This window comes from Hydractinia symbiolongicarpus, chromosome 7 (assembly GCF_029227915.1).
Source record: "Hydractinia symbiolongicarpus strain clone_291-10 chromosome 7, HSymV2.1, whole genome shotgun sequence".
Classification (NCBI taxonomy): domain Eukaryota; kingdom Metazoa; phylum Cnidaria; class Hydrozoa; order Anthoathecata; family Hydractiniidae; genus Hydractinia; species Hydractinia symbiolongicarpus.
The window spans coordinates 9,815,073-9,835,115 of NC_079881.1; the positions used below are offsets into that span (position 1 = coordinate 9,815,073).

General features: G+C 47.5%; 61 non-coding genes across 61 annotated transcripts; 60 read left to right on the plus strand and 1 right to left on the minus strand.

Moving 5' to 3' along the window:
- The first annotated feature begins 32 nt into the window (after positions 1-32).
- On the plus strand, positions 33-105 carry Trnav-uac (transfer RNA valine (anticodon UAC)). The gene has a single exon. It is a non-coding gene; the product is annotated as a tRNA-Val (tRNA).
- Positions 106-347: 242 nt separating this feature from the next.
- On the plus strand, positions 348-420 carry Trnam-cau (transfer RNA methionine (anticodon CAU)). Its single transcript has one exon. It is a non-coding gene; the product is annotated as a tRNA-Met (tRNA).
- Positions 421-761: 341 nt separating this feature from the next.
- Trnaq-cug (transfer RNA glutamine (anticodon CUG)) lies at positions 762-833 on the plus strand. The gene has a single exon. It is a non-coding gene; the product is annotated as a tRNA-Gln (tRNA).
- A 432-nt stretch (positions 834-1,265) lies between these two features.
- On the plus strand, positions 1,266-1,338 carry Trnav-uac (transfer RNA valine (anticodon UAC)). Its single transcript has one exon. It is a non-coding gene; the product is annotated as a tRNA-Val (tRNA).
- Positions 1,339-1,882: 544 nt separating this feature from the next.
- Trnav-uac (transfer RNA valine (anticodon UAC)) lies at positions 1,883-1,955 on the plus strand. The gene has a single exon. It is a non-coding gene; the product is annotated as a tRNA-Val (tRNA).
- Positions 1,956-2,198: 243 nt separating this feature from the next.
- On the plus strand, positions 2,199-2,271 carry Trnam-cau (transfer RNA methionine (anticodon CAU)). Its single transcript has one exon. It is a non-coding gene; the product is annotated as a tRNA-Met (tRNA).
- Positions 2,272-2,499: 228 nt separating this feature from the next.
- On the plus strand, positions 2,500-2,572 carry Trnav-aac (transfer RNA valine (anticodon AAC)). Its single transcript has one exon. It is a non-coding gene; the product is annotated as a tRNA-Val (tRNA).
- A 242-nt stretch (positions 2,573-2,814) lies between these two features.
- Positions 2,815-2,887, plus strand: Trnam-cau (transfer RNA methionine (anticodon CAU)). The gene has a single exon. It is a non-coding gene; the product is annotated as a tRNA-Met (tRNA).
- Positions 2,888-3,115: 228 nt separating this feature from the next.
- On the plus strand, positions 3,116-3,188 carry Trnav-uac (transfer RNA valine (anticodon UAC)). The gene has a single exon. It is a non-coding gene; the product is annotated as a tRNA-Val (tRNA).
- Positions 3,189-3,228: 40 nt separating this feature from the next.
- On the plus strand, positions 3,229-3,300 carry Trnaq-cug (transfer RNA glutamine (anticodon CUG)). Its single transcript has one exon. It is a non-coding gene; the product is annotated as a tRNA-Gln (tRNA).
- A 545-nt stretch (positions 3,301-3,845) lies between these two features.
- Positions 3,846-3,917, plus strand: Trnar-ccg (transfer RNA arginine (anticodon CCG)). The gene has a single exon. It is a non-coding gene; the product is annotated as a tRNA-Arg (tRNA).
- A 131-nt stretch (positions 3,918-4,048) lies between these two features.
- Positions 4,049-4,121, plus strand: Trnam-cau (transfer RNA methionine (anticodon CAU)). The gene has a single exon. It is a non-coding gene; the product is annotated as a tRNA-Met (tRNA).
- A 228-nt stretch (positions 4,122-4,349) lies between these two features.
- Trnav-uac (transfer RNA valine (anticodon UAC)) lies at positions 4,350-4,422 on the plus strand. Its single transcript has one exon. It is a non-coding gene; the product is annotated as a tRNA-Val (tRNA).
- A 544-nt stretch (positions 4,423-4,966) lies between these two features.
- On the plus strand, positions 4,967-5,039 carry Trnav-uac (transfer RNA valine (anticodon UAC)). The gene has a single exon. It is a non-coding gene; the product is annotated as a tRNA-Val (tRNA).
- A 40-nt stretch (positions 5,040-5,079) lies between these two features.
- Positions 5,080-5,151, plus strand: Trnaq-cug (transfer RNA glutamine (anticodon CUG)). Its single transcript has one exon. It is a non-coding gene; the product is annotated as a tRNA-Gln (tRNA).
- Positions 5,152-5,583: 432 nt separating this feature from the next.
- Positions 5,584-5,656, plus strand: Trnav-uac (transfer RNA valine (anticodon UAC)). The gene has a single exon. It is a non-coding gene; the product is annotated as a tRNA-Val (tRNA).
- Positions 5,657-5,696: 40 nt separating this feature from the next.
- Trnaq-cug (transfer RNA glutamine (anticodon CUG)) lies at positions 5,697-5,768 on the plus strand. The gene has a single exon. It is a non-coding gene; the product is annotated as a tRNA-Gln (tRNA).
- Positions 5,769-6,200: 432 nt separating this feature from the next.
- Trnav-uac (transfer RNA valine (anticodon UAC)) lies at positions 6,201-6,273 on the plus strand. Its single transcript has one exon. It is a non-coding gene; the product is annotated as a tRNA-Val (tRNA).
- Positions 6,274-6,817: 544 nt separating this feature from the next.
- Trnav-uac (transfer RNA valine (anticodon UAC)) lies at positions 6,818-6,890 on the plus strand. The gene has a single exon. It is a non-coding gene; the product is annotated as a tRNA-Val (tRNA).
- A 243-nt stretch (positions 6,891-7,133) lies between these two features.
- Trnam-cau (transfer RNA methionine (anticodon CAU)) lies at positions 7,134-7,206 on the plus strand. Its single transcript has one exon. It is a non-coding gene; the product is annotated as a tRNA-Met (tRNA).
- Positions 7,207-7,434: 228 nt separating this feature from the next.
- On the plus strand, positions 7,435-7,507 carry Trnav-aac (transfer RNA valine (anticodon AAC)). Its single transcript has one exon. It is a non-coding gene; the product is annotated as a tRNA-Val (tRNA).
- A 242-nt stretch (positions 7,508-7,749) lies between these two features.
- On the plus strand, positions 7,750-7,822 carry Trnam-cau (transfer RNA methionine (anticodon CAU)). Its single transcript has one exon. It is a non-coding gene; the product is annotated as a tRNA-Met (tRNA).
- Positions 7,823-8,050: 228 nt separating this feature from the next.
- Trnav-uac (transfer RNA valine (anticodon UAC)) lies at positions 8,051-8,123 on the plus strand. The gene has a single exon. It is a non-coding gene; the product is annotated as a tRNA-Val (tRNA).
- A 40-nt stretch (positions 8,124-8,163) lies between these two features.
- On the plus strand, positions 8,164-8,235 carry Trnaq-cug (transfer RNA glutamine (anticodon CUG)). The gene has a single exon. It is a non-coding gene; the product is annotated as a tRNA-Gln (tRNA).
- Positions 8,236-8,667: 432 nt separating this feature from the next.
- Positions 8,668-8,740, plus strand: Trnav-uac (transfer RNA valine (anticodon UAC)). Its single transcript has one exon. It is a non-coding gene; the product is annotated as a tRNA-Val (tRNA).
- Positions 8,741-8,780: 40 nt separating this feature from the next.
- On the plus strand, positions 8,781-8,852 carry Trnar-ccg (transfer RNA arginine (anticodon CCG)). Its single transcript has one exon. It is a non-coding gene; the product is annotated as a tRNA-Arg (tRNA).
- A 131-nt stretch (positions 8,853-8,983) lies between these two features.
- Trnam-cau (transfer RNA methionine (anticodon CAU)) lies at positions 8,984-9,056 on the plus strand. Its single transcript has one exon. It is a non-coding gene; the product is annotated as a tRNA-Met (tRNA).
- Positions 9,057-9,284: 228 nt separating this feature from the next.
- Positions 9,285-9,357, plus strand: Trnav-uac (transfer RNA valine (anticodon UAC)). The gene has a single exon. It is a non-coding gene; the product is annotated as a tRNA-Val (tRNA).
- Positions 9,358-9,901: 544 nt separating this feature from the next.
- Trnav-uac (transfer RNA valine (anticodon UAC)) lies at positions 9,902-9,974 on the plus strand. Its single transcript has one exon. It is a non-coding gene; the product is annotated as a tRNA-Val (tRNA).
- Positions 9,975-10,014: 40 nt separating this feature from the next.
- Trnaq-cug (transfer RNA glutamine (anticodon CUG)) lies at positions 10,015-10,086 on the plus strand. Its single transcript has one exon. It is a non-coding gene; the product is annotated as a tRNA-Gln (tRNA).
- Positions 10,087-10,518: 432 nt separating this feature from the next.
- Positions 10,519-10,591, plus strand: Trnav-uac (transfer RNA valine (anticodon UAC)). Its single transcript has one exon. It is a non-coding gene; the product is annotated as a tRNA-Val (tRNA).
- Positions 10,592-10,631: 40 nt separating this feature from the next.
- Trnaq-cug (transfer RNA glutamine (anticodon CUG)) lies at positions 10,632-10,703 on the plus strand. The gene has a single exon. It is a non-coding gene; the product is annotated as a tRNA-Gln (tRNA).
- A 432-nt stretch (positions 10,704-11,135) lies between these two features.
- Trnav-uac (transfer RNA valine (anticodon UAC)) lies at positions 11,136-11,208 on the plus strand. Its single transcript has one exon. It is a non-coding gene; the product is annotated as a tRNA-Val (tRNA).
- A 544-nt stretch (positions 11,209-11,752) lies between these two features.
- On the plus strand, positions 11,753-11,825 carry Trnav-uac (transfer RNA valine (anticodon UAC)). The gene has a single exon. It is a non-coding gene; the product is annotated as a tRNA-Val (tRNA).
- A 40-nt stretch (positions 11,826-11,865) lies between these two features.
- Positions 11,866-11,937, plus strand: Trnaq-cug (transfer RNA glutamine (anticodon CUG)). Its single transcript has one exon. It is a non-coding gene; the product is annotated as a tRNA-Gln (tRNA).
- Positions 11,938-12,068: 131 nt separating this feature from the next.
- Positions 12,069-12,141, plus strand: Trnam-cau (transfer RNA methionine (anticodon CAU)). Its single transcript has one exon. It is a non-coding gene; the product is annotated as a tRNA-Met (tRNA).
- A 228-nt stretch (positions 12,142-12,369) lies between these two features.
- On the plus strand, positions 12,370-12,442 carry Trnav-aac (transfer RNA valine (anticodon AAC)). Its single transcript has one exon. It is a non-coding gene; the product is annotated as a tRNA-Val (tRNA).
- A 242-nt stretch (positions 12,443-12,684) lies between these two features.
- Trnam-cau (transfer RNA methionine (anticodon CAU)) lies at positions 12,685-12,757 on the plus strand. The gene has a single exon. It is a non-coding gene; the product is annotated as a tRNA-Met (tRNA).
- Positions 12,758-12,984: 227 nt separating this feature from the next.
- Positions 12,985-13,057, plus strand: Trnav-aac (transfer RNA valine (anticodon AAC)). The gene has a single exon. It is a non-coding gene; the product is annotated as a tRNA-Val (tRNA).
- A 40-nt stretch (positions 13,058-13,097) lies between these two features.
- Trnaq-cug (transfer RNA glutamine (anticodon CUG)) lies at positions 13,098-13,169 on the plus strand. Its single transcript has one exon. It is a non-coding gene; the product is annotated as a tRNA-Gln (tRNA).
- A 131-nt stretch (positions 13,170-13,300) lies between these two features.
- Trnam-cau (transfer RNA methionine (anticodon CAU)) lies at positions 13,301-13,373 on the plus strand. The gene has a single exon. It is a non-coding gene; the product is annotated as a tRNA-Met (tRNA).
- Positions 13,374-13,601: 228 nt separating this feature from the next.
- Positions 13,602-13,674, plus strand: Trnav-aac (transfer RNA valine (anticodon AAC)). The gene has a single exon. It is a non-coding gene; the product is annotated as a tRNA-Val (tRNA).
- Positions 13,675-13,916: 242 nt separating this feature from the next.
- On the plus strand, positions 13,917-13,989 carry Trnam-cau (transfer RNA methionine (anticodon CAU)). The gene has a single exon. It is a non-coding gene; the product is annotated as a tRNA-Met (tRNA).
- A 227-nt stretch (positions 13,990-14,216) lies between these two features.
- Positions 14,217-14,289, plus strand: Trnav-aac (transfer RNA valine (anticodon AAC)). The gene has a single exon. It is a non-coding gene; the product is annotated as a tRNA-Val (tRNA).
- A 242-nt stretch (positions 14,290-14,531) lies between these two features.
- Trnam-cau (transfer RNA methionine (anticodon CAU)) lies at positions 14,532-14,604 on the plus strand. The gene has a single exon. It is a non-coding gene; the product is annotated as a tRNA-Met (tRNA).
- Positions 14,605-14,831: 227 nt separating this feature from the next.
- Trnav-aac (transfer RNA valine (anticodon AAC)) lies at positions 14,832-14,904 on the plus strand. Its single transcript has one exon. It is a non-coding gene; the product is annotated as a tRNA-Val (tRNA).
- A 542-nt stretch (positions 14,905-15,446) lies between these two features.
- Positions 15,447-15,519, plus strand: Trnav-uac (transfer RNA valine (anticodon UAC)). Its single transcript has one exon. It is a non-coding gene; the product is annotated as a tRNA-Val (tRNA).
- A 40-nt stretch (positions 15,520-15,559) lies between these two features.
- On the plus strand, positions 15,560-15,631 carry Trnaq-cug (transfer RNA glutamine (anticodon CUG)). The gene has a single exon. It is a non-coding gene; the product is annotated as a tRNA-Gln (tRNA).
- Positions 15,632-16,063: 432 nt separating this feature from the next.
- Trnav-uac (transfer RNA valine (anticodon UAC)) lies at positions 16,064-16,136 on the plus strand. The gene has a single exon. It is a non-coding gene; the product is annotated as a tRNA-Val (tRNA).
- Positions 16,137-16,378: 242 nt separating this feature from the next.
- Positions 16,379-16,451, plus strand: Trnam-cau (transfer RNA methionine (anticodon CAU)). Its single transcript has one exon. It is a non-coding gene; the product is annotated as a tRNA-Met (tRNA).
- Positions 16,452-16,792: 341 nt separating this feature from the next.
- Trnaq-cug (transfer RNA glutamine (anticodon CUG)) lies at positions 16,793-16,864 on the plus strand. The gene has a single exon. It is a non-coding gene; the product is annotated as a tRNA-Gln (tRNA).
- A 432-nt stretch (positions 16,865-17,296) lies between these two features.
- Trnav-uac (transfer RNA valine (anticodon UAC)) lies at positions 17,297-17,369 on the plus strand. The gene has a single exon. It is a non-coding gene; the product is annotated as a tRNA-Val (tRNA).
- Positions 17,370-17,749: 380 nt separating this feature from the next.
- On the minus strand, positions 17,750-17,822 carry Trnav-cac (transfer RNA valine (anticodon CAC)). Its single transcript has one exon. It is a non-coding gene; the product is annotated as a tRNA-Val (tRNA).
- Positions 17,823-17,913: 91 nt separating this feature from the next.
- On the plus strand, positions 17,914-17,986 carry Trnav-uac (transfer RNA valine (anticodon UAC)). Its single transcript has one exon. It is a non-coding gene; the product is annotated as a tRNA-Val (tRNA).
- Positions 17,987-18,229: 243 nt separating this feature from the next.
- On the plus strand, positions 18,230-18,302 carry Trnam-cau (transfer RNA methionine (anticodon CAU)). Its single transcript has one exon. It is a non-coding gene; the product is annotated as a tRNA-Met (tRNA).
- A 228-nt stretch (positions 18,303-18,530) lies between these two features.
- Positions 18,531-18,603, plus strand: Trnav-aac (transfer RNA valine (anticodon AAC)). Its single transcript has one exon. It is a non-coding gene; the product is annotated as a tRNA-Val (tRNA).
- Positions 18,604-18,845: 242 nt separating this feature from the next.
- Positions 18,846-18,918, plus strand: Trnam-cau (transfer RNA methionine (anticodon CAU)). Its single transcript has one exon. It is a non-coding gene; the product is annotated as a tRNA-Met (tRNA).
- Positions 18,919-19,146: 228 nt separating this feature from the next.
- Positions 19,147-19,219, plus strand: Trnav-uac (transfer RNA valine (anticodon UAC)). The gene has a single exon. It is a non-coding gene; the product is annotated as a tRNA-Val (tRNA).
- Positions 19,220-19,259: 40 nt separating this feature from the next.
- On the plus strand, positions 19,260-19,331 carry Trnaq-cug (transfer RNA glutamine (anticodon CUG)). The gene has a single exon. It is a non-coding gene; the product is annotated as a tRNA-Gln (tRNA).
- A 432-nt stretch (positions 19,332-19,763) lies between these two features.
- Trnav-uac (transfer RNA valine (anticodon UAC)) lies at positions 19,764-19,836 on the plus strand. The gene has a single exon. It is a non-coding gene; the product is annotated as a tRNA-Val (tRNA).
- A 40-nt stretch (positions 19,837-19,876) lies between these two features.
- Positions 19,877-19,948, plus strand: Trnar-ccg (transfer RNA arginine (anticodon CCG)). Its single transcript has one exon. It is a non-coding gene; the product is annotated as a tRNA-Arg (tRNA).
- Positions 19,949-20,043: the final 95 nt, after the last annotated feature.

Below are 20,043 nucleotides of genomic sequence, written 5' to 3' on the forward strand. Positions count from 1 at the left end.
AAAAGCAAAAACATGTCGCTTGTTAGTTGCCAGATTCCGTAGTGTAGTGGTTATCACGTGCGCTTTACACGCGCAAGGTCACCGGTTCGAGCCCTGGCGGAATCATTGATGTTTCCGCGAAGCGAACCTCGGAAGAGCCTCTGTAGGTTCCATGGTGTATGGTTAGCACTCAGGACTCTGAATCCTGCGATCCCAGTTCAAGTCTTGGTGGAACCTGTGCCGTTATTTGTGCCTCGGAAGCACCTATTGGGTGTTTGGAAGCAACGGCACTTCAAATATTTTAGTCATTTGCAAGAAGACATTGTAATAACAACGTTCTTCTGAAATGCATCGGATTAGGGCACAGTGCCTTGTTAGCGCAGTAGGCAGCGCGTCAGTCTCATAATCTGAAGGTCGTGAGTTCGATCCTCACACAGGGCAAGGCTTTTAAAAGCCGCAGTGAATCAAATGTTTGACGCCTATTACAAAACTAGCAACTCAACAATGATTCCGCCCGAGCTCGAACCGCGGACCTTGCGCGTGTGAAGCGCACGTGATAACCGCTACACTACGTAATCCAATGAATTTTGGAACCTATGACGAAGGGAAGCAATACAAGGCTAAATAAGCTAGAGAAAAAAGCAAAAACATGTCGCTTGTTAGTTGCCATATTCCGTTGTGTAGTGGTTATCACGTGCGCTTTACACGCACAAGGTCCCCGGTTCGAGCCCGGGCGGAATCATTGATGTTTCCGCGAAGCGAACCTCGGAAGAGCCTCTGTAGGTTCCATGGTGTAATGGTTAGCACTCAGGACTCTGAATCCTGCGATCCGAGTTCAAGTCTCGGTGGAACCTGTGCCGTTATTTGTGCCTCGGAAGCACCTATTGGGCGTTTGGAAGCAACGGCACTTCAAATATTTTAGTCATTTGCAAGAAGACATTGTAATAACAACGTTCTTCTGAAATGCATCGGATTAGGGCACAGTGCCTTGTTAGCGCAGTAGGCAGCACGTCAGTCTCATAATCTGAAGATCGAGAGTTCGATCCTCACACAGGGCAAAGCTTTTAAAAGCCGCAGTGAGTCAAATGTTTGACGCCTATTACAAAACTAGCAACTCAACAATGATTCCGCCCGAGCTCGAACCGAGAACCTTGCGCGTGTGAAGCACACGTGATATCCGCTACACTACGTAATCCAATGAATTTTGGAACCTATGACGAAGAAAAGCAATACAAGGCTAAAATAGCTAGAGAAAAAAGCAAAAACATGTCGCTTGTTAGTTGCCAGATTTCGTAGTGTAGTGGATATCACGTGCGCTTTACACGCGCAAGGTCCCCGGTTCGAGCCCGGGCGGAATCATTGATGTTTCCGCGAAGCGAACCTCGGAAGAGCCTCTGTAGGTTCCATGGTGTAATGGTTAGCACTCAGGACTCTGAATCTTGCGATCCGAGTTCAAGTCTCAGTGGAACCTGTGCCGTTATTTGTGCCTCGGAAGCACCTATTGGGCGTTTGGAAGCAACGGCACTTCAAATATTTTAGTCATTTGCAAGAAGACATTGTAATAACAACGTTCTTCTGAAATGCATCGGATTAGGGCACAGTGCCTTGTTAGCGCAGTTGGCAGCGCGTCAGTCTCATAATATGAAGGTCGTGAGTTCGATTCTCACACAGGGCAAGGCTTTTAAAAGCCGCAGTGAATCAAATGTTTGACGCCTATTAAAAAACTAGCAACTCAACAATGATTCCGCCCGGGCTCGAACCGGGGACCTTGCTCGTGTGAAGCGCACGTGATAACCGCTACACTACGGAATCTAATGAAATTTGGAACCGATGACAAAGGAAAGCAATACAAGGCTAAAATAGCTAGAGAAAAAAGCAAAAACATGTCGCTTGTTATTTGCCAGATTCCGTAGTGTAGTGGTTATCACGTGCGCTTTACAGGCGCAAGGTCCCCGGTTCGAGCCCGGGCGGAATCATTGATGTTTCCGCGAAGCGAACCTCGGAAGAGCCTCTGTAGGTTCCATGGTGTAATGGTTAGCACTCAGCACTCTGAATCTTGCGATCCGAGTTCAAGTCTCGGTGGAACCTGTGCCGTTATTTGTGCCTTGGAAGCACCTATTGGGCGTTTGGAAGCAACGGCACTTCAAATATTTTAGTCATTTTCAAGAAAACATTGTAATAACAACGTTCTTCTGAAATGCATCGGATTAGGGCACAGTGCCTTGTTAGCGCAGTAGGCAGCGCGTCAGTCTCATAATCTGAAGGTCGTGAGTTCGATCCTCACACAGGGCAAGGCTTTTAAAAGCCGCAGTGAATCAAATGTTTGACGCCTATTACAAAACTAGCAACTCAACAATTATTCCGCCCGGGCTCGAACCGGGGACCTTGCGTGTGTAAAGCGCACGTGATAACCGGTACACTACGGAATCCAATGAATTTTGGAACCGATGACAAAGGAAAGCAATACAAGGCTAAAATGGCTAGAGAAAAAAGCAAAAACATGTCGCTTGTTAGTTTCCAGATTCCGTAGTGTAGTGGTTATCACGTGCGCTTAACACGCGCAAGGTCCCCGGTTCGAGCCCAGGCGGAATCATTGATGTTTCCGCGAAGCGAACCTCGGAAGAGCCTCTGTAGGTTCCATGTTGTAATGGTTAGCACTCAGGACTCTGAATCCTGCGATCCGAGTTGAAGTCTCGGTGGAACCTGTGCCGTTATTTGTGCTTTGGAAGCACCTATGGGGCGTTTGGAAGCAACGGCACTTCAAATTTTTAGTCATTTGCAAGAAGACATTGTAATAACAATGTTCTTCTGAAATGCATCAGATTAGGGCACAGTGCCTTGTTAGCGCAGTAGGCAGCGCGTCAGTCTCATAATCTGAAGGTCGTGAGTTCGATCCTCACACAGGGCAAGGCTTTTAAAAGCCGCAGTGAATCAAATGTTTGACGCCTATTACAAAACTAGCAACTCAACAATGATTCCGCCCGAGCTCGAACCGGGGGCCTTGCGCGTGTGAAGCGCACGTGATAACCGCTACACTACGTAATCCAATAAATTTTGGAACCTATGACGAAGGAAAGCAATACAAGGCTAAAATAGCTAGAGAAAAAAGCAAAAACATGTCGCTTGTTAGTTGCCAGATTCCGTAGTGTAGTGGTTATCACGTGCGCTTTACACGCGCAAGGTCCCCGGTTCGAGCCTGGGCGGAATCATTGATGTTTTCGCGAAGCGAACCTTGGAAGAGCCTCTGTAGGTTCCATGGTGTAATGGTTAGCACTCAGGACTCTGAATCCTGCGATCCGAGTTCAAGTCTCGGTGGAACCTGTGCCGTTATTTGTGCCTCGGAAGCACCTATTGGGCGTTTGGAAGCAACGGCACTTCAAATATTTTAGTCATTTGCAAGAAGACATTGTAATAACAACGTTCTTCTGAAATGCATCGGAATAGGGCACAGTGCCTTGTTAGTGCAGTAGGCAGCGCGTCAGTCTCATAATCTGAAGGTCGAGAGTTCGATCCTCACACAGGGCAAGGCTTGTAAAAGCCGCAGTGAATCAAATTTTTGACGCCTATTACAAAACTAGCAACTCAACAATGATTCCGCCCGAGCACGAACCGGGAACCTTGCGCGTGTGAAGCGCACGTGATAACCGCTACACTACGTAATCCAATGAATTTTGGAACCTATGACGAAGGAAAGCAATACAAGGCTAAAATAGCTAGAGAAAAAAGCAAAAACATGTCGCTTGTTAGTTGCCAGATTCCGTAGTGTCGTGGTTATCACGTGCGCTTTACACGCGCAAGGTCCCCGGTTCGAGCCCGGGCTGAATCATTGATGTTTCCGCGAAGCGAACCTCCGAAGAGCCTCTGTAGGTTCCATGGTGTAATGGTTAGCACTCAGGACTCCGAATCTTGGGATCCGAGTTCAAGTCTCGGTGGAACCTGTGCCGTTATTTGTTCCTCGGAAGCACCTATTGGGCGTTTGGAAGCAACGGCACTTCAAATATTTTAGTCATTTGCAAGAAGACATTGTAATAACAACGTTCTTCTGAAATGCATCGGATTAGTGCACAGTGCCTTGTTAGCGCAGTAGGCAGCGCGTCAGTCTCATAATCTGAAGGTCGTGAGTTCGATCCTCACACAGGGCAAGGCTTTTAAAAGCCGCAGTGAATCAAATGTTTGACGCCTATTACAAAACTAGCAACTCGACAATGATTCCGCCCGAGCTCGAACCGGGGACCTTGCGCGTGTGAAGCGCACGTGATAACCGCTACACTACGTAATCCAATGAATTTTGGAACCTATGACGAAGGAAAGCAATACAAGGCTAAAATAGCTAGAGAAAAAAGCAAAAACAGGTCGCTTGTAAGTTGCCAGATTCCGTAGTGTAGTGGTTATCACGTGCGGTTTACACGTGCAAGGTCCCCGGTTCGATCCCGGGCGGAATCATTGATGTTTCCGCGAAGCGAACCTCGGAAGAGCCTCTGTAGGTTCCATGGTGTAATAGTTAGCACTCAGGACTCTGAATCCTGCGATCCGAGTTCAAGTCTCGGTGGAACCTGTGCCGTTATTTGTGCCTCGGAAGCACCTATTGGGCGTTTGGAAGCAACGGCACTTCAAATATTTTAGTCATTTGCAAGAAGACATTGTAATAACAACGTTCTTCTGAAATGCATCGGATTAGGGCACAGTGCCTTGTTAGCGCAGTAGGCGGCGCGTCAGTCTCATAATCTGAAGGTCGTGAGTTCGATCCTCACACAGGGCAAGGCTTTTAAAAGCCGCAGTGAATCAAATGTTTGACGCCTATTACAAAACTAGCAACTCAACAATGATTCCGCCCGAGCTCGAACCGGGGACCTTGCGCGTGTGAAGCGCACGTGATAACCGCTACACTACGTAATCCAATGAATTTTGGAACCTATGACGAAGGAAAGCAATACAAGGCTAAAATAGCTAGAGAAAAAAGCACAAACATGTCGCTTGTTAGTTGCCAGATTCCGTAGTGTAGTGGTTATCACGTGCGCTTTACACGCGCAAGGTCCCCGGTTCGAGCCCGGGCGGAATCATTGATGTTTCCGCGAAGCGAACCTCGGAAGAGCCTCTGTAGGTTCCATGGTGTAATGGTTAGCACTCAGGACTCTGAATCTTGCGGTCCGAGTTCAAGTCTCGGTGGAACCTGTGCCGTTATTTGTCCCTCGGAAGCACTTATTGGGCGTTTGGAAGCAACGGCACTTCAAATATTTTAGTCATTTGCAAGAAGACATTGTAATAACAATGTTCTTCTGAAATGCATCGGAATAGGGCATAGGGCCTTGTTAGCGCAGTAGGCAGCGCGTCAGTCTCATAATCTGAAGGTCGTGAGTTTGATCCTCACACAGGGCAAGGCTTTTAAAAGCCGCAGTGAATCAAATGTTTGACGCCTATTACAAAACTAGCAACTCAACAATGATTCCGCCCGAGCTCGAACCGGGGACCTTGCGCGTGTGAGGCGCACGGGATAACCGCTACACTACGTAATCCAATGAATTTTGGAACCTATGACGAAGGAAAGCAATACAAGGCCAAAATAGCTAGAGAAAAAAGCAAAAATATGTCGCTTGTTAGTTGCCAGATTCCGTAGTGTAGTGGTTATCACGTGCGCTTTACACGCGCAAGGTCCCCGGTTCGAGCCCGGGCGGAATCATTGATGTTTCCGCGAAGCGAACCTCGGAAGAGCCTCTGTAGGTTCCATGGTGTAATGGTTTGCACTCAGGACTCTGAATCCTGCGATCCGAGTTCAAGTCTCGGTGGAACCTGTGCCGTTATTTGTGCCTCGGAAGCACCTATTGGGCGTTTGGAAGCAACGGCACTTCAAATATTTTAGTCATTTGCAAGAAGACATTGTAATAACAACGTTCTTCTGAAATGCATCGGATTAGGGCACAGTGCCTTGTTAGCGCAGTAGGCAGCACGTCAGTCTCATAATCTGAAGATCGAGAGTTCGATCCTCACACAGGGCAAAGCTTTTAAAAGCCGCAGTGAGTCAAATGTTTGACGCCTATTACAAAACTAGCAACTCAACAATGATTCCGCCCGAGCTCGAACCGAGAACCTTGCGCGTGTGAAGCACACGTGATATCCGCTACACTACGTAATCCAATGAATTTTGGAACCTATGACGAAGAAAAGCAATACAAGGCTAAAATAGCTAGAGAAAAAAGCAAAAACATGTCGCTTGTTAGTTGCCAGATTTCGTAGTGTAGTGGATATCACGTGCGCTTTACACGCGCAAGGTCCCCGGTTCGAGCCCGGGCGGAATCATTGATGTTTCCGCGAAGCGAACCTCGGAAGAGCCTCTGTAGGTTCCATGGTGTAATGGTTAGCACTCAGGACTCTGAATCTTGCGATCCGAGTTCAAGTCTCAGTGGAACCTGTGCCGTTATTTGTGCCTCGGAAGCACCTATTGGGCGTTTGGAAGCAACGGCACTTCAAATATTTTAGTCATTTGCAAGAAGACATTGTAATAACAACGTTCTTCTGAAATGCATCGGATTAGGGCACAGTGCCTTGTTAGCGCAGTTGGCAGCGCGTCAGTCTCATAATATGAAGGTCGTGAGTTCGATTCTCACACAGGGCAAGGCTTTTAAAAGCCGCAGTGAATCAAATGTTTGACGCCTATTAAAAAACTAGCAACTCAACAATGATTCCGCCCGGGCTCGAACCGGGGACCTTGCTCGTGTGAAGCGCACGTGATAACCGCTACACTACGGAATCTAATGAAATTTGGAACCGATGACAAAGGAAAGCAATACAAGGCTAAAATAGCTAGAGAAAAAAGCAAAAACATGTCGCTTGTTATTTGCCAGATTCCGTAGTGTAGTGGTTATCACGTGCGCTTTACAGGCGCAAGGTCCCCGGTTCGAGCCCGGGCGGAATCATTGATGTTTCCGCGAAGCGAACCTCGGAAGAGCCTCTGTAGGTTCCATGGTGTAATGGTTAGCACTCAGCACTCTGAATCTTGCGATCCGAGTTCAAGTCTCGGTGGAACCTGTGCCGTTATTTGTGCCTTGGAAGCACCTATTGGGCGTTTGGAAGCAACGGCACTTCAAATATTTTAGTCATTTTCAAGAAAACATTGTAATAACAACGTTCTTCTGAAATGCATCGGATTAGGGCACAGTGCCTTGTTAGCGCAGTAGGCAGCGCGTCAGTCTCATAATCTGAAGGTCGTGAGTTCGATCCTCACACAGGGCAAGGCTTTTAAAAGCCGCAGTGAATCAAATGTTTGACGCCTATTACAAAACTAGCAACTCAACAATTATTCCGCCCGGGCTCGAACCGGGGACCTTGCGTGTGTAAAGCGCACGTGATAACCGGTACACTACGGAATCCAATGAATTTTGGAACCGATGACAAAGGAAAGCAATACAAGGCTAAAATGGCTAGAGAAAAAAGCAAAAACATGTCGCTTGTTAGTTTCCAGATTCCGTAGTGTAGTGGTTATCACGTGCGCTTAACACGCGCAAGGTCCCCGGTTCGAGCCCAGGCGGAATCATTGATGTTTCCGCGAAGCGAACCTCGGAAGAGCCTCTGTAGGTTCCATGTTGTAATGGTTAGCACTCAGGACTCTGAATCCTGCGATCCGAGTTGAAGTCTCGGTGGAACCTGTGCCGTTATTTGTGCTTTGGAAGCACCTATGGGGCGTTTGGAAGCAACGGCACTTCAAATTTTTAGTCATTTGCAAGAAGACATTGTAATAACAATGTTCTTCTGAAATGCATCAGATTAGGGCACAGTGCCTTGTTAGCGCAGTAGGCAGCGCGTCAGTCTCATAATCTGAAGGTCGTGAGTTCGATCCTCACACAGGGCAAGGCTTTTAAAAGCCGCAGTGAATCAAATGTTTGACGCCTATTACAAAACTAGCAACTCAACAATGATTCCGCCCGAGCTCGAACCGGGGGCCTTGCGCGTGTGAAGCGCACGTGATAACCGCTACACTACGTAATCCAATAAATTTTGGAACCTATGACGAAGGAAAGCAATACAAAGCTAAAATAGCTAGAGAAAAAAGCAAAAACATGTCGCTTGTTAGTTGCCAGATTCCGTAGTGTAGTGGTTATCACGTGCGCTTTACACGCGCAAGGTCCCCGGTTCGAGCCTGGGCGGAATCATTGATGTTTTCGCGAAGCGAACCTTGGAAGAGCCTCTGTAGGTTCCATGGTGTAATGGTTAGCACTCAGGACTCTGAATCCTGCGATCCGAGTTCAAGTCTCGGTGGAACCTGTGCCGTTATTTGTGCCTCGGAAGCACCTATTGGGCGTTTGGAAGCAACGGCACTTCAAATATTTTAGTCATTTGCAAGAAGACATTGTAATAACAACGTTCTTCTGAAATGCATCGGATTAGGGCACAGTGCCTTGTTAGTGCAGTAGGCAGCGCGTCAGTCTCATAATCTGAAGGTCGAGAGTTCGATCCTCACACAGGGCAAGGCTTGTAAAAGCCGCAGTGAATCAAATTTTTGACGCCTATTACAAAACTAGCAACTCAACAATGATTCCGCCCGAGCACGAACCGGGAACCTTGCGCGTGTGAAGCGCACGTGATAACCGCTACACTACGTAATCCAATGAATTTTGGAACCTATGACGAAGGAAAGCAATACAAGGCTAAAATAGCTAGAGAAAAAAGCAAAAACATGTCGCTTGTTAGTTGCCAGATTCCGTAGTGTAGTGGTTATCACGTGCGCTTTACACGCGCAAGGTCCCCGGTTCGAGCCCGGGCTGAATCATTGATGTTTCCGCGAAGCGAACCTCCGAAGAGCCTCTGTAGGTTCCATGGTGTAATGGTTAGCACTCAGGACTCCGAATCTTGGGATCCGAGTTCAAGTCTCGGTGGAACCTGTGCCGTTATTTGTTCCTCGGAAGCACCTATTGGGCGTTTGGAAGCAACGGCACTTCAAATATTTTAGTCATTTGCAAGAAGACATTGTAATAACAACGTTCTTCTGAAATGCATCGGATTAGTGCACAGTGCCTTGTTAGCGCAGTAGGCAGCGCGTCAGTCTCATAATCTGAAGGTCGTGAGTTCGATCCTCACACAGGGCAAGGCTTTTAAAAGCCGCAGTGAATCAAATGTTTGACGCCTATTACAAAACTAGCAACTCGACAATGATTCCGCCCGAGCTCGAACCGGGGACCTTGCGCGTGTGAAGCGCACGTGATAACCGCTACACTACGTAATCCAATGAATTTTGGAACCTATGACGAAGGAAAGCAATACAAGGCTAAAATAGCTAGAGAAAAAAGCAAAAACAGGTCGCTTGTAAGTTGCCAGATTCCGTAGTGTAGTGGTTATCACGTGCGGTTTACACGTGCAAGGTCCCCGGTTCGATCCCGGGCGGAATCATTGATGTTTCCGCGAAGCGAACCTCGGAAGAGCCTCTGTAGGTTCCATGGTGTAATAGTTAGCACTCAGGACTCTGAATCCTGCGATCCGAGTTCAAGTCTCGGTGGAACCTGTGCCGTTATTTGTGCCTCGGAAGCACCTATTGGGCGTTTGGAAGCAACGGCACTTCAAATATTTTAGTCATTTGCAAGAAGACATTGTAATAACAACGTTCTTCTGAAATGCATCGGATTAGGGCACAGTGCCTTGTTAGCGCAGTAGGCGGCGCGTCAGTCTCATAATCTGAAGGTCGTGAGTTCGATCCTCACACAGGGCAAGGCTTTTAAAAGCCGCAGTGAATCAAATGTTTGACGCCTATTACAAAACTAGCAACTCAACAATGATTCCGCCCGAGCTCGAACCGGGGACCTTGCGCGTGTGAAGCGCACGTGATAACCGCTACACTACGTAATCCAATGAATTTTGGAACCTATGACGAAGGAAAGCAATACAAGGCTAAAATAGCTAGAGAAAAAAGCACAAACATGTCGCTTGTTAGTTGCCAGATTCCGTAGTGTAGTGGTTATCACGTGCGCTTTACACGCGCAAGGTCCCCGGTTCGAGCCCGGGCGGAATCATTGATGTTTCCGCGAAGCGAACCTCGGAAGAGCCTCTGTAGGTTCCATGGTGTAATGGTTAGCACTCAGGACTCTGAATCTTGCGGTCCGAGTTCAAGTCTCGGTGGAACCTGTGCCGTTATTTGTCCCTCGGAAGCACTTATTGGGCGTTTGGAAGCAACGGCACTTCAAATATTTTAGTCATTTGCAAGAAGACATTGTAATAACAATGTTCTTCTGAAATGCATCGGAATAGGGCATAGGGCCTTGTTAGCGCAGTAGGCAGCGCGTCAGTCTCATAATCTGAAGGTCGTGAGTTTGATCCTCACACAGGGCAAGGCTTTTAAAAGCCGCAGTGAATCAAATGTTTGACGCCTATTACAAAACTAGCAACTCAACAATGATTCCGCCCGAGCTCGAACCGGGGACCTTGCGCGTGTGAGGCGCACGGGATAACCGCTACACTACGTAATCCAATGAATTTTGGAACCTATGACGAAGGAAAGCAATACAAGGCCAAAATAGCTAGAGAAAAAAGCAAAAATATGTCGCTTGTTAGTTGCCAGATTCCGTAGTGTAGTGGTTATCACGTGCGCTTTACACGCGCAAGGTCCCCGGTTCGAGCCCGGGCGGAATCATTGATGTTTCCGCGAAGCGAACCTCGGAAGAGCCTCTGTAGGTTCCATGGTGTAATGGTTTGCACTCAGGACTCTGAATCCTGCGATCCGAGTTCAAGTCTCGGTGGAACCTGTGCCGTTATTTGTGCCTCGGAAGCACCTATTGGGCGTTTGGAAGCAACGGCACTTCAAATATTTTAGTCATTTGCAAGAAGACATTGTAATAACAACGTTCTTCTGAAATGCATCGGATTAGGGCACAGTGCCTTGTTAGCGCAGTAGGCAGCACGTCAGTCTCATAATCTGAAGGTCGAGAGTTCGATCCTCACACAGGGCAAGGCTTTTAAAAGCCGCAGTGAGTCAAATGTTTGACGCCTATTACAAAACTAGCAACTCAACAATGATTCCGCCCGAGCTCGAACCGAGAACCTTGCGCGTGTGAAGCACACGTGATATCCGCTACACTACGTAATCCAATGAATTTTGGAACCTATGACGAAGAAAAGCAATGCAAGGCTAAAATAGCTAGAGAAAAAAGCAAAAACATGTCGCTTGTTAGTTGCCAGATTTCGTAGTGTAGTGGATATCACGTGCGCTTTACACGCGCAAGGTCCCAGGTTCGAGCCCGGGCGGAATCATTGATGTTTCCGCGAAGCGAACCTCGGCAGAGCCTCTGTAGGTTCCATGTTGTAATGGTTAGCACTCAGGACTCTGAATCTTGCGATCCGAGTTCAAGTCTCAGTGGAACCTGTGCCGTTATTTGTGCCTCGGAAGCACCTATTGCGCGTTTGGAAGCAACGGCACTTCAAATATTTTAGTCATTTGCAAGAAGACATTGTAATAACAACGTTCTTCTGAAATGCATCGGATTAGGGCACAGTGCCTTGTTAGCGCAGTTGGCTGCGCGTCAGTCTCATAATATGAAGGTCGTGAGTTCGATCCTCACACAGGGCAAGGCTTTTAAAAGCCGCAGTGAATCAAATGTTTAACGCCTATTAAAAAACTAGCAACTCAACAATGATTCCGCCCGGGCTCGAACCGGGGACCTTGCGCGTGTGAAGCGCACGTGATAACCGCTACACTACTTAATCTAATGAAATTTGGAACCGATGACAAAGGAAAGCAATACAAGGCTAAAATAGCTAGAGAAAAAAGCAAAAACATGTCGCTTGTTAGTTGCCAGATTCCGTAGTGTAGTGGTTATCACGTGCGCTTTACACGCGCAAGGTCCCCGGTTCGAGCCCGGGCGGAATCATTGATGTTTCCGCGAAGCGAACCTCGGAAGAGCCTCTGTAGGTTCCATGGTGTAATGGTTAGCACTCAGGACTCTGAATCTTGCGATCCGAGTTCAAGTCTCGGTGGAACCTGTGCCGTTATTTGTGCCTTGGAAGCACCTATTGGGCGTTTGGAAGCAACGGCACTTCAAATATTTTAGTCATTTTCAAGAAAACATTGTAATAACAACGTTCTTCTGAAATGCATCGGATTAGGGCACACTGCCTTGTTAGCGCAGTAGGCAGCGCGTCAGTCTCATAATCTGAAGGTCGTGAGTTCGATCCTCACACAGGGCAAGGCTTTTAAAAGCCGCAGTGAATCAAATGTTTGACGCCTATTACAAAACTAGCAACTCAACAATTATTCCGCCCGGGCTCGAACCGGGGACCTTGCGTGTGTGAAGCGCACGTGATAACCGGTACACTACGGAATCCAATGAATTTTGGAACCGATGACAAAGGAAAGCAATACAAGGCTAAAATGGCTAGAGAAAAAAGCAAAAACATGTCGCTTGTTAGTTTCCAGATTCCGTAGTGTAGTGGTTATCACGTGCGCTTAACACGCGCAAGGTCCCCGGTTCGAGCCCGGGCGGAATCATTGATGTTTCCGCGAAGCGAACCTCGGAAGAGCCTCTGTAGGTTCCATGTTGTAATGGTTAGCACTCAGGACTCTGAATCCTGCGATCCGAGTTGAAGTCTCGGTGGAACCTGTGCCGTTATTTGTGCTTTGGAAGCACCTATGGGGCGTTTGGAAGCAACGGCACTTCAAATTTTTAGTCATTTGCAAGAAGACATTGTAATAACAACGTTCTTATGAAATGCATCGCATTAGGGCACAGTGCCTTGTTAGCGCAGTAGGCAGCGCGTCAGTCTCATAATCTGAAGGTCGTGAGTTCGATCCTCACACAGGGCAAGGCTTTTAAAAGCCGCAGTGAATCAAATGTTTGACGCCTATTACAAAACTAGCAACTCAACAATGATTCCGCCGGGCTCGAACCGGGGACCTTGGGCGTGTGAAGCGCACGTGATAACCGGTACACTACGGAATCCAATGAATTTTGGAACCGATGACAAAGGAAAGCAATACAAGGCTAAAATGGCTAGAGAAAAAAGCAAAAACATGTCGCTTGTTAGTTTCCAGATTCCGTAGTGTAGTGGTTATCACGTGCGCTTAACACGCGCAAGGTCCCCGGTTCGAGCCCGGGCGGAATCATTGATGTTTCCGCGAAGCGAACCTCGGAAGAGCCTCTGTAGGTTCCATGGTGTAATGGTTAGCACTCAGGACTCTGAATCTTGCGATCCGAGTTCAAGTCTCGGTGGAACCTGTGACGTTATTTGTGCCTTGGAAGCACCTATTGGGCGTTTTGAAGCAACGGCACTTCAAATATTTTAGTCATTTTTAAGAAAACATTGTAATAACAACGTTCTTCTGAAATGCATCGGATTAGGGCACACTGCCTTGTTAGCGCAGTAGGCAGCGCGTCAGTCTCATAATCTGAAGGTCGTGAGTTCGATCCTCACACAGGGCAAGGCTTTTAAAAGCCGCAGTGAATCAAATGTTTGACGCCTATTACAAAACTAACAACTCAACAATTATTCCGCCCGGGCTCGAACCGGGGACCTTGCGTGTGTGAAGCGCACGTGATAACCGGTACACTACGGAATCCAATGAATTTTGGAACCGATGACAAAGGAAAGCAATACAAGGCTAAAATGGCTAGAGAAAAAAGCAAAAACATGTCGCTTGTTAGTTTCCAGATTCCGTAGTGTAGTGGTTATCACGTGCGCTTAACACGCGCAAGGTCCCCGGTTCGAGCCCGGGCGGAATCATTGATGTTTCCGCGAAGCGAACCTCGGAAGAGCCTCTGTAGGTTCCATGTTGTAATGGTTAGCACTCAGGACTCTGAATCCTGCGATCCGAGTTGAAGTCTCGGTGGAACCTGTGCCGTTATTTGTGCTTTGGAAGCACCTATGGGGCGTTTGGAAGCAACGGCACTTCAAATTTTTAGTCATTTGCAAGAAGACATTGTAATAACAACGTTCTTATGAAATGCATCGCATTAGGGCACAGTGCCTTGTTAGCGCAGTAGGCAGCGCGTCAGTCTCATAATCTGAAGGTCGTGAGTTCGATCCTCACACAGGGCAAGGCTTTTAAAAGCCGCAGTGAATCAAATGTTTGACGCCTATTACAAAACTAGCAACTCAACAATGATTCCGCCGGGCTCGAACCGGGGACCTTGGGCGTGTGAAGCGCACGTGATAACCGGTACACTACGGAATCCAATGAATTTTGGAACCGATGACAAAGGAAAGCAATACAAGGCTAAAATGGCTAGAGAAAAAAGCAAAAACATGTCGCTTGTTAGTTTCCAGATTCCGTAGTGTAGTGGTTATCACGTGCGCTTAACACGCGCAAGGTCCCCGGTTCGAGCCCGGGCGGAATCATTGATGTTTCCGCGAAGCGAACCTCGGAAGAGCCTCTGTAGGTTCCATGTTGTAATGGTTAGCACTCAGGACTCTGAATCCTGCGATCCGAGTTGAAGTCTCGGTGGAACCTGTGCCGTTATTTGTGCTTTGGAAGCACCTATGGGGCGTTTGGAAGCAACGGCACTTCAAATTTTTAGTCATTTGCAAGAAGACAATGTAATAACAACGTTCTTATGAAATGCATCGCATTAGGGCACAGTGCCTTGTTAGCGCAGTAGGCAGCGCGTCAGTCTCATAATCTGAAGGTCGTGAGTTCGATCCTCACACAGGGCAAGGCTTTTAAAAGCCGCAGTGAATCAAATGTTTGACGCCTATTACAAAACTAGCAACTCAACAATGATTCCGCCGGGCTCGAACCGGGGACCTTGGGCGTGTGAAGCGCATGTGATAACCGCTACACTACGGAATCCAATGAATTTTGGAACCGATGACGAAAGAAAGCAATACAAGGCTGAAATAGCTAGAGAAAAGAGCAAAAACATGTCGCTTGTTAGTTGCCAGATTCCGTAGTGTAGTGGTTATCACGTGCGCTTAACACGCGCAAGGTCCCCGGTTCGAGCCCGGGCGGAATCATTGATGTTTCCGCGAAGCGAACCTCGGAAGAGCCTCTGTAGGTTCCATGTTGTAATGGTTAGCACTCAGGACTCTGAATCCTGCGATCCGAGTTGAAGTCTCGGTGGAACCTGTGCCGTTATTTGTGCTTTGGAAGCACCTATGGGGCGTTTGGAAGCAACGGCACTTCAAATTTTTAGTCATTTGCAAGAAGACATTGTAATAACAACGTTCTTCTGAAATGCATCGCATTAGGGCACAGTGCCTTGTTAGTGCAGTAGGCAGCGCGTCAGTCTCATTATCTGAAGGTCGTGAGTTCGATCCTCACACAGGGCAAGGCTTTTAAAAGCCGCAGTGAATCAAATATTTGACGCCTATTACAAAACTAGCAACTCAACAATAATTCCGCCGGGCTCGAACCGGGGACCTTGGGCGTGTGAAGCGCACGTGATAACCGCTACACTACGGAATCCAATCAATTTTGGAACCTATGACGAAGGAAAGCAATACAAGGCTAAAATAGCTAGAGAAAAAAGCACAAACATGTCGCTTGTTAGTTGCCAGATTCCGTAGTGTAGTGGTTATCACGTGCGCTTTACACGCGCAAGGTCCCCGGTTCGAGCCCGGGCGGAATCATTGATGTTTCCGCGAAGCGAACCTCGGAAGAGCCTCTGTAGGTTCCATGGTGTAATGGTTAGCACTCAGGACTCTGAATCTTGCGGTCCGAGTTCAAGTCTCGGTGGAACCTGTGCCGTTATTTGTCCCTCGGAAGCACTTATTGGGCGTTTGGAAGCAACGGCACTTCAAATATTTTAGTCATTTGCAAGAAGACATTGTAATAACAATGTTCTTCTGAAATGCATCGGAATAGGGCATAGGGCCTTGTTAGCGCAGTAGGCAGCGCGTCAGTCTCATAATCTGAAGGTCGTGAGTTTGATCCTCACACAGGGCAAGGCTTTTAAAAGCCGCAGTGAATCAAATGTTTGACGCCTATTACAAAACTAGCAACTCAACAAGGATTCCGCCCGAGCTCGAACCGGGGACCTTGCGCGTGTGAGGCGCACGGGATAACCGCTACACTACGTAATCCAATGAATTTTGGAACCTATGACGAAGGAAAGCAATACAAGGCTAAAATAACTAGAGAAAAAAGCAAAAACATGTCGCTTGTTAGTTGCCAGATTCCGTAGTGTAGTGGTTATCACGTGCGCTTTACACGCGCAAGGTCACCGGTTCGAGCCCGGGCGGAATCATTGATGTTTCCGCGAAGCGAACCTCGGAAGAGCCTCTGTAGGTTCCATGGTGTATGGTTAGCACTCAGGACTCTGAATCCTGCGATCCCAGTTCAAGTCTTGGTGGAACCTGTGCCGTTATTTGTGCCTCGGAAGCACCTATTGGGTGTTTGGAAGCAACGGCACTTCAAATATTTTAGTCATTTGCAAGAAGACATTGTAATAACAACGTTCTTCTGAAATGCATCGGATTAGGGCACAGTGCCTTGTTAGCGCAGTAGGCAGCGCGTCAGTCTCATAATCTGAAGGTCGTGAGTTCGATCCTCACACAGGGCAAGGCTTTTAAAAGCCGCAGTGAATCAAATGTTTGACGCCTATTACAAAACTAGCAACTCAACAATGATTCCGCCCGAGCTCGAACCGCGGACCTTGCGCGTGTGAAGCGCACGTGATAACCGCTACACTACGTAATCCAATGAATTTTGGAACCTATGACGAAGGGAAGCAATACAAGGCTAAATAAGCTAGAGAAAAAAGCAAAAACATGTCGCTTGTTAGTTGCCATATTCCGTTGTGTAGTGGTTATCACGTGCGCTTTACACGCACAAGGTCCCCGGTTCGAGCCCGGGCGGAATCATTGATGTTTCCGCGAAGCGAACCTCGGAAGAGCCTCTGTAGGTTCCATGGTGTAATGGTTAGCACTCAGGACTCTGAATCCTGCGATCCGAGTTCAAGTCTCGGTGGAACCTGTGCCGTTATTTGTGCCTCGGAAGCACCTATTGGGCGTTTGGAAGCAACGGCACTTCAAATATTTTAGTCATTTGCAAGAAGACATTGTAATAACAACGTTCTTCTGAAATGCATCGGATTAGGGCACAGTGCCTTGTTAGCGCAGTAGGCAGCACGTCAGTCTCATAATCTGAAGATCGAGAGTTCGATCCTCACACAGGGCAAAGCTTTTAAAAGCCGCAGTGAGTCAAATGTTTGACGCCTATTACAAAACTAGCAACTCAACAATGATTCCGCCCGAGCTCGAACCGAGAACCTTGCGCGTGTGAAGCACACGTGATATCCGCTACACTACGTAATCCAATGAATTTTGGAACCTATGACGAAGAAAAGCAATACAAGGCTAAAATAGCTAGAGAAAAAAGCAAAAACATGTCGCTTGTTAGTTGCCAGATTTCGTAGTGTAGTGGATATCACGTGCGCTTTACACGCGCAAGGTCCCCGGTTCGAGCCCGGGCGGAATCATTGATGTTTCCGCGAAGCGAACCTCGGAAGAGCCTCTGTAGGTTCCATGGTGTAATGGTTAGCACTCAGGACTCTGAATCTTGCGATCCGAGTTCAAGTCTCAGTGGAACCTGTGCCGTTATTTGTGCCTCGGAAGCACCTATTGGGCGTTTGGAAGCAACGGCACTTCAAATATTTTAGTCATTTGCAAGAAGACATTGTAATAACAACGTTCTTCTGAAATGCATCGGATTAGGGCACAGTGCCTTGTTAGCGCAGTTGGCAGCGCGTCAGTCTCATAATATGAAGGTCGTGAGTTCGATTCTCAAACAGGGCAAGGCTTTTAAAAGCCGCAGTGAATCAAATGTTTGACGCCTATTAAAAAACTAGCAACTCAACAATGATTCCGCCCGGGCTCGAACCGGGGACCTTGCGCGTGTGAAGCGCACGTGATAACCGCTACACTACGGAATCTAATGAAATTTGGAACCGATGACAAAGGAAAGCAATACAAGGCTAAAATAGCTAGAGAAAAAAGCAAAAACATGTCGCTTGTTATTTGCCAGATTCCGTAGTGTAGTGGTTATCACGTGCGCTTTACAGGCGCAAGGTCCCCGGTTCGAGCCCGGGCGGAATCATTGATGTTTCCGCGAAGCGAACCTCGGAAGAGCCTCTGTAGGTTCCATGGTGTAATGGTTAGCACTCAGCACTCTGAATCTTGCGATCCGAGTTCAAGTCTCGGTGGAACCTGTGCCGTTATTTGTGCCTTGGAAGCACCTATTGGGCGTTTGGAAGCAACGGCACTTCAAATATTTTAGTCATTTTCAAGAAAACATTGTAATAACAACGTTCTTCTGAAATGCATCGGATTAGGGCACAGTGCCTTGTTAGCGCAGTAGGCAGCGCGTCAGTCTCATAATCTGAAGGTCGTGAGTTCGATCCTCACACAGGGCAAGGCTTTTAAAAGCCGCAGTGAATCAAATGTTTGACGCCTATTACAAAACTAGCAACTCAACAATTATTCCGCCCGGGCTCGAACCGGGGACCTTGCGTGTGTAAAGCGCACGTGATAACCGGTACACTACGGAATCCAATGAATTTTGGAACCGATGACAAAGGAAAGCAATACAAGGCTAAAATGGCTAGAGAAAAAAGCAAAAACATGTCGCTTGTTAGTTTCCAGATTCCGTAGTGTAGTGGTTATCACGTGCGCTTAACACGCGCAAGGTCCCCGGTTCGAGCCCGGGCGGAATCATTGATGTTTCCGCGAAGCGAACCTCGGAAGAGCCTCTGTAGGTTCCATGTTGTAATGGTTAGCACTCAGGACTCTGAATCCTGCGATCCGAGTTGAAGTCTCGGTGGAACCTGTGCCGTTATTTGTGCTTTGGAAGCACCTATGGGGCGTTTGGAAGCAACGGCACTTCAAATTTTTGGTCATTTGCAAGAAGACATTGTAATAACAATGTTCTTCTGAAATGCATCAGATTAGGGTACAGTGCCTTGTTAGCGCAGTAGGCAGCGCGTCAGTCTCATAATCTGAAGGTCGTGAGTTCGATCCTCACACAGGGCAAGGCTTTTAAAAGCCGCAGTGAATCAAATGTTTGACGCCTATTACAAAACTAGCAACTCAACAATGATTCCGCCCGAGCTCGAACCGGGGGCCTTGCGCGTGTGAAGCGCACGTGATAACCGCTACACTACGTAATCCAATAAATTTTGGAACCTATGACGAAGGAAAGCAATACAAGGCTAAAATAGCTAGAGAAAAAAGCAAAAACATGTCGCTTGTTAGTTGCCAGATTCCGTAGTGTAGTGGTTATCACGTGCGCTTTACACGCGCAAGGTCCCCGGTTCGAGCCTGGGCGGAATCATTGATGTTTTCGCGAAGCGAACCTTGGAAGAGCCTCTGTAGGTTCCATGGTGTAATGGTTAGCACTCAGGACTCTGAATCCTGCGATCCGAGTTCAAGTCTCGGTGGAACCTGTGCCGTTATTTGTGCCTCGGAAGCACCTATTGGGCGTTTGGAAGCAACGGCACTTCAAATATTTTAGTCATTTGCAAGAAGACATTGTAATAACAACGTTCTTCTGAAATGCATCGGATTAGGGCACAGTGCCTTGTTAGTGCAGTAGGCAGCGCGTCAGTCTCATAATCTGAAGGTCGAGAGTTCGATCCTCACACAGGGCAAGGCTTGTAAAAGCCGCAGTGAATCAAATTTTTGACGCCTATTACAAAACTAGCAACTCAACAATGATTCCGCCCGAGCACGAACCGGGAACCTTGCGCGTGTGAAGCGCACGTGATAACCGCTACACTACGTAATCCAATGAATTTTGGAACCTATGACGAAGGAAAGCAATACAAGGCTAAAATAGCTAGAGAAAAAAGCAAAAACATGTCGCTTGTTAGTTGCCAGATTCCGTAGTGTAGTGGTTATCACGTGCGCTTTACACGCGCAAGGTCCCCGGTTCGAGCCCGGGCTGAATCATTGATGTTTCCGCGAAGCGAACCTCCGAAGAGCCTCTGTAGGTTCCATGGTGTAATGGTTAGCACTCAGGACTCCGAATCTTGGGATCCGAGTTCAAGTCTCGGTGGAACCTGTGCCGTTATTTGTTCCTCGGAAGCACCTATTGGGCGTTTGGAAGCAATGGCACTTCAAATATTTTAGTCATTTGCAAGAAGACATTGTAATAAC